Genomic DNA, 7,274 nt, shown 5'->3' with positions numbered 1-7,274 from the left:
AAAAAAAAAAAAAAAAAAAAAAAGTTAAGATGTTCCAGGGCAAACTGCCCTCTGGGTTTCTTCTCTGGCCCCAGTGAGAAAAGGCCCATATGCCCATAAACAGCGCCTCTGGAGGCCAGCTCTCTTCATTGAGAAGCAGGATGTGGAGTCAGACCTGGCTTAAATCCTGGTTCTCTGTTATACTTACTTGCTGTATTGACTATGGCAAGTAACTCTGTTTCTTCCTCAATGAAGCTTGTTAGAAGAATTCAATGAAACAATGTATTTAAAAATAACTAGCATGATGCTTTTTCCCTCCGCTATACTACACTTCAACAGCAATCATGATGTTTAGCATGTCTTCATACATCATACATTGTCAGGCCCTTTGCTAACAGCTTTCCACAGATAAGCACATTTGATTCCCAAAACTCTATTTTAAAAATATTACATACATATGCGAATATATTGTCACTTTACAGATGGAGAAACTGAGGCACAGAGCAGTCACTTTGCCCAAGACTGCACACTAAGCTGAGATTTTCAAGGCCAGGCAGTCTGGCTTCAGAGTTCTTGCTTGCTCTTAACAATGCAACGAAGCTGGGCATGGTGGCTCACACCTGTAAACCCAGCACTTTGGGAGGCTGAGGTGGGCAGATCGCTTGGGCCCAGTGAGACCAGCCTGGTAACATGGTAAAAGTTAGGCCTAAGGGCCCTTTAATGTCAACATCTCTGGATAAATAAGGGGATCCTATCTGCCTTTTTACCCATTCCTAGTTCTTTTTACAGCACGACCTAGGCCTTTGAGGAACTGACACTTCATGAACAAGGTAACAGGCTAGTTACCTAGGGTTAACTCACTTTCTTTTTTTTTTTTTTTTGAGACGGAGTCTCGCTTTGTGGCCCGGGCTGGAGTGCAGTGGCCGGATCTCAGCTCACTGCAAGCTCCGCCTCCCGGGTTCACACCATTCTCCTGCCTCAGCCTCCCGAGTAGCTGGGACTACAGGCGCCCGCCACCTTGCCCGGCTAGTTTTTTTGTATTTTTTTTAGTAGAGACGGGGTTTCACCATGTTAGCCAGGATGGTCTCGATCTCCTGACCTCATGATCCGCCCGCCTCGGCCTCCCAAAGTGCTGGGATTATAGGCTTGAGCCACCGCGTCCGGCCGGGTTAACTCACTTTCATAACCTGAGAAGAGACTGTCAGAAGCCAAGGGAGCCCAACTTCTAAGAATCAACCATTATTTCCAGAAACTCCTGAAATATGTACACAAAATATGTATACCACTGCATTAGCAGAGAATGAGCTTTTTGTATGAATGGTGCTGGGGAAGGGAGGGAGAGGAGAGAAGCCAGGCAGGGCCTCCTGGAAGATAAGCACAGTATGGGGAGCTCTGGGAAACTCTGGAATAGAGGGGAAGCTAGTGTTCTTCCTTCCACTCCTAAATGTCTTGACACCCCTTCCCCTGAAAAGTTTATCCTGTGCTTCCTTTCCCTTCTTAACGCTTGTTTTCTCTCACTTAGGAATGTAATCAACTCCTGTAGATTCAATTATCACCTCTCTGTGGACAACTGAGACATTTTTTGAGTCGTCTTTGACTTCTTCCATTTCCCAAAGACCCAGTCATTAGGTCTTGATATTTCTTTTTTCTTAATGTCAGTTGCACACGCCTTCCTTATCTTTCCCCAAACCTAAGTGGCTCTAGAACCAGACTGCTGGGTTGGAAATATAAGCCTGCCACTTACTACCTGTGTAATTTTGGGCAAGTGATTTCACCTTGCTGTGCCTGTTTTGTCATCTGTAATGTGGGTGTAATAATAGTACCTATTGAGGAGGAAGACAGAAAATAATAATAGTGCCTACTCTCATAGAGTTGTGAGGCATAAATGACTTGGCTATTATTATTATCCTAGATTCCTCTCTTTCTCTAATCCTATCATCAAGTCCTGTTTTCTGTATACCCAAAATACATCTGCTTCTTTCCATCTTCACTACCACCACCACATTTATGTCACCATTTCTCATCTGGACAAATGGATTGTCTGCCAACTTTCCTTCCTGATTCTGTCCTGACCCTCTGTTTTCCTCCCAGAAACCAAAGTGAGCTTTCTAAAAAAAATTAATCAGATCATGTCACTGTCTTGCTTTCAAAAACTCCCTTCTAATAGTTTCCCAATCCCCTTAAATGAAAATAGAAACTCCTCACTGTGGCCCTTAGGCCCCAAGTGATCTGGCTTCTGTCAGCCTTTCCAACCCCTCGCCCCTCTCCCTCACTTAGGCTTTAGCCACACTGGTCCTTGTTATTCCCTGAACACATCGCAGGGCTTTTGCACCTGCTGACCCCTCTGCCTGAAATGCTATTCCCCAGACTGTCACAAGGTTGGTTTCCTCTCATCAATCAGATCTGGGCTCACCTGTGCCCCATTCTGCCTCATCTCCCCAGTAGGAAGGAGTCTATGATATCATCATCAAGAGATGTTTCTTCAAAGGCTGCAGCTCTTCCAAAAACACCTAGACTGTAAGACCCATGAGAGAAGGGAAGACTATAGCTATTTCATTCATTGCTACATCTCCAATTCTAGCATAGCACCTGGTACATAGCCGGCCCTCAATAAATATCTGTGATAAATCTCCCCACCTTACAGAGGTCCTTTTTCTGCATGTAGCAATGCTTAGATTAGAATGTTCCACTCCCAGATCTTCCTACAACTGGTGCCTTCTCATCTTTCTGGTTATCAGGCTCAACTGTCACCTCCCAAAAGAGGCCTCTTCTGATCCCCATGTCTACAGTGGCCACTCCCACCCTCTCTTTCACACTGTTTTATTTCCTTCATAGCATGAATCACACTCTGATTTCTTTGTGTTTCACTCCCCCCATCAGAATATAAATTCCATGCATTTCGGGACCTTGAATGTTTTATTCACTGCTCTGTCTCCAGTACCTAGAACGGTGCCTCCATGCATTGTTTAATGAATGAGTGCAGGCTGGAGATATTTGAGACTTGCATACTCCATACACTGCTGTTCTGTAACTTGCCCTGAACCCGCTTCTATTCAACAGGTTTACACTAAAACAAACAAAACTCCACTCACTGCTTAACTCTCTTCCAAAGTTTTGGGTCTTGGAAACCTAAAACTGTGGTGAGGGTATTGCCAGTCCTCCTGGATTCTGCTCCCCTGAGGCCACCATCAAGCCAGGCTGATCACCTCATATCACCCGTGATATCCCAAAGCAAAGTGTGGTTGAGTCAGACCAGCCATAAGCTCTTTCTAGACCCAAACCATCACAGAGCAGATAATGACTGGGGCTGGGGGACAGTGGGGAGGCAGACTGCCATCAATGCTCAGAAAGTTCATGGGAAGGAATCACAGGCCTATTCGACTCAGCAAGCCAAAGACTGATTTGCAGGGTACAGTACCCAAAATATGTTTCTAAGGATCTTCTGGCATAATCTCACATCTATTCAAGGAAGAAACTATTTTCAAATTGGGACTCTCAAGAAAGAGTTCTCTTTCCACTAAGGCTTTCCAAGGAGGTAGGGTTAAAACCTGGGGCTGCTGAGGACCATCTTTGTCACCCAAAGTAGAAGCTTGTTGAGGATGAAGCTAACTCAGTGGAGAAATGGGAGGAGATGACTGAGAAAATTATTTGAACACCTGGATGCAGTAGGCCTGAATCCAACCTAGCTCTGGACTTTCCAGTAACAAGAGCCAATTAATCCCCCGCTTTTTTCCTTAAACCACTTTGAGTTAAGGTTCTATCACTTTATGTTTTTAGAGTTCTGGCTATGAGTTTTGTTTTTTTCTTTTCTTCTAACATTGCAATTATGGGCCAGGCATTGTTCTAAGTACTTTACATGTATTAACTTATTTAATCCTCATAACAATTCTATGAAGTAGAGTATCATTATTTCCTTCATTTTTTTTTTTTTTTTTAGCTGTGGAAACTGAAAGACCAGAGAAGTAACTTGTCCTAGGGCACAAAACTGGTGAGTGGTAACGTGGGACGCAAATCCTGTCCAGACCCAGGGTCTGCATACCTAACAACTACAACCCCATTGTAGCCAAACCTATCTTAACTAAAAATCTAACTTTTTGCCCAAGGCACTACGATCTTGGAATGGACAGTGCCCACAGACCTTCTATTAGTCCTACCTGTCCTTAATCTCATCAAATGCAAAATGAGGATAATGGTAGTTTACCTATCTCATAGGGTTCCTATGAATACCTGTAAAGTGCTTAAACAGTGCCTGGCAGTTAGAAAGCATTCAAAAACCAGTGGTCATTATTATTACTACTCTGTAGGTCACTAAAGTGCAGTTGGCAAATACAATGCAAATAGAGGAAATCTGTCTTCTTTCATCTCTATCTTTTGGGTGAAGAGAAGAGATACCATGGGTGACAGATCAGGAGACTTTCTTGTCTTTGATCCATTGCTTAAGCTGTTTCCTCTGCCTGTAAGGCACCATGATTGTCCCAACTCCCATGGAACACTACCCAGCCCAAATACCACCTTTTCTGTGAAGTTTCCAAATAAAGGGCTCCCTCTCACTGCTGAATTTCTACAGCATATAATTTGTACCTCATTTTCTGCTCTGTACATGCCCAAGCCCCCTACTGGTATTGTGAGCTCCCTGAAGGCAGGTCCCAGTATTTACCCTGGGGTCTCTGTTTCCCCTTCTGGGCCCTAGAGAGAGACAGAATCCCTTGAAAAAAGTTCAGAGCTCTGTGGAGGCCCCAGACTTAGCAGCTGATAGGGGCTGTTAAGAGAAGCCAACCAGGATGGGGTGAGGCAGGTCACCAGGCAAAGGACTTGGGGTAGCTCAGAATCAGGAAACAACACAAAGAAAGTCCCAAAGACAGGAGCAAGTACGGCAGGGGGAAAGGCAAAGGGTGCTGTGTGGAGAAAAAAAGGGAGGTGAGAGGAGAGGAGGGGGCAGGGAGAGTTTGCTAAACCTGAATGAGGAGTGATATCTGAGAAACTTGGAGATTTCTGGCCCAATGCAGAAGGAAGAGTTGCTTATTCTCTAGTGATTTCCAGTAACTTATAAAGGGTAGATCCTACCTTGTGGGATTCAAAGAACAAGACACGTCGCGTACTTTCAGAGTTCCCAGTCCAGTAAGGGTGAGTGGGCAAGTACATTAAAAACTACAAGGTTGAAGGTGAGCGGTGTTCTAAGAGGTACAATGGGGGTGGAGGGGCCTGGGCAGTAAGACACAGAATGAAAAGACCTCGTGAGGGTGCCTCAAGGGGAGGATGCCTATGTGGAGAAACGGATGGACAAGAAGAGATGGACATGTGTGTTCAAAGCAGCAGCAATTTAAAGAAGCACCAAAGGCTAGGAGTGGGCTGCAGGGATAGCCAGAAAGAGAAATCACCGAGGAAGATCTGAAAAGAAACCATTCAAAAGTAGAATGGGAAATAACTGCTCAGAGGATGGAGTAACCTTGTGGAGAAGCCAAGATCCTTTCAAGGTAGGTAAGAAATGTTTCTGGAGGATGGGTAGGTACTTTGTAAAGGGAATTCCTGGGAAACAGGAAAATAGCAGTGAGCAGTAGGGCACAGAGGCACAGCCTGAGGCATCTTTCAGGGGGTTTTTGTGGGGAAAAGGAAATCCTCCTAAAGGGCACAGGTTCTTAAACTTGTGTGTGCATCAAAATGACCAGGAGGGTTTGTTAAAAACTCTGATTGCTGGGCCCTGCTCCCAGGTTTTCTGAGTCAGTAGATCTGAGTAGGACTCAAGAATGTGTATTTCTAACAAATGTGGTTGCTCCTGGGCCAGGAACCACACTTTGAGAACCACTGCTATAGGGGAAGGGATTCTTTGGTGAGGGGGCCCTCAAAGGGAAGAAGGAAGAAGGCTTCTCAAAGGAAAATGGGGAAAATCCTGTCTGTAAGGAGGGTGTTAAGCGTCTCTTGATCTTGGAAGGGAGGAGGGGTCTATGAGGATGGAACCTAAGAAAAATGGTCTGAAACGTCTTGGAGCATTGGGATTTCAAGGGGGTGGGGAAAGGTGTCTCTCAAGAATCTTTACAAGGAAACATAGAGGCTCTTGAGGGACGAGTCTGGAGAATGTTGGGGCCTCTGAAGGGATAACAGGAAAAGGGGGCCCCCTGAGAAAGGTCTCTGAGTTGACTTCAGAGGAAAGAGAATGGGGAAATGAGACGGTGTAAATAGGAATTCTAAAGTGAGGGGGTAAATTTGATAGGGTACTGAATAACGTTTCTTGGGGATGTCAGAAGCGGAATCTGAGGGAAAGTTCTGAGGAAGTCTCAGGAAGCGCTAGGAGTGGCTGGTTGATGGAGGGCAATTTGGGAGAAAATTATCTAAAGAGTGTCTGAGGAAGGTGTGGTCTTCTGAGACTGGTCTTGGAGTGGGATGACAGAGTGATCTTTCTAGGAAAAACTCTTCAGAGATCTCAGTTGAGGAGAAACCTGAGTAAAGTCTCCAAAAGAGTATATGGGGAAGGCGGGGTCTTCTGAGTGTCAGAGGAGTGGGTTTTTCAGAAAGAATTCTAGGACTTTCTCAGGGCAGGAGCTCAGAGGGTTATTTTGGGGGAAAATTAGGTGTGTGTGAGGGTCTTCTTCAGGGGATTCTAGAGGATTTAGGGGACCTGTGTGAGCAAGTTCAGGGAGTGACATCTCCAGAAAAGTCCCTTAGTAAGGCAGAAGTATTGATTCAAGGGGTTCTGGGGGTGTCAGGAAGGTCTTGGAGGGATGTCAAGAACAATATCAGGAGGGCTCCAGGGGTTTGCTGGGGTCTCTAAGCTGTGTGTGTGTGTAGGGGGGTCCTGAAAACCTGCATCTGAGGGGTCACCAAGAGAATCTTACAGTCTTACAGGGGTTGTGAGGAGGATCTTTAGAAAATTCCTCTAAAACCGGTCTGCAAGGGGGGATTCTGAGGTGTTAGTGAAGGGGAGTTCTAGAGGATCTGAGAGAGAAACCATGAGGAAAGTTTTCAGGATCCTTAAACCATTTTGGAGCGTGTGATGTGGGGACTGGAAAAGATGTGGAGTATGTAAAAGGGGTTTTGGAAGAAGCTTTTGAAATATGAAGTTGAGAGTCCTCTGGAGATTTCAGGCAATCGCTGGAGACTTTAAGAATGAGTGGGGGTGGGGAAGGGGGTCCGGGGAAGATCGTCGGGTTACCTGAGGGTGATCTCTAGGGCATTTCAGGGTGGTGAGACCAGGGGGAGACAGGAGGCCTCTGGGGGAGATTTTTGGGATCTGTGGAAAGATCCAGAGGGATACGTGAAGGGGGAGTGTGTATGAGAGAAGGTTGCAATATGGTGGGGAG

The 7,274-nt window shown here is 45.5% G+C and overlaps 1 protein-coding gene across 1 annotated transcript in view; it reads right to left on the bottom strand.

The window, feature by feature from the left end:
* Nucleotides 1-3,807, bottom strand: part of SAMD4B (sterile alpha motif domain containing 4B) — a 48,255-nt gene extending 44,448 nt beyond the window's left edge. Inside the window, exon 1 of the mRNA XM_017887457.1 lies at nt 2,393-3,807. The gene's annotated coding sequence lies outside the window, so the exon portion shown is untranslated. The remainder of the gene's footprint in view (nt 1-2,392) is intronic.
* Nucleotides 3,808-7,274: the final 3,467 nt, after the last annotated feature.

This window comes from Rhinopithecus bieti, unplaced genomic scaffold (genome assembly GCF_001698545.2).
Source record: "Rhinopithecus bieti isolate Rb0 unplaced genomic scaffold, ASM169854v2 scaffold_15776, whole genome shotgun sequence".
Taxonomy (NCBI): Eukaryota; Metazoa; Chordata; class Mammalia; order Primates; family Cercopithecidae; genus Rhinopithecus; species Rhinopithecus bieti.
Note: the sequence above shows the minus strand (reverse complement) of the source record. Positions and strands in the feature narration are given on the sequence as shown.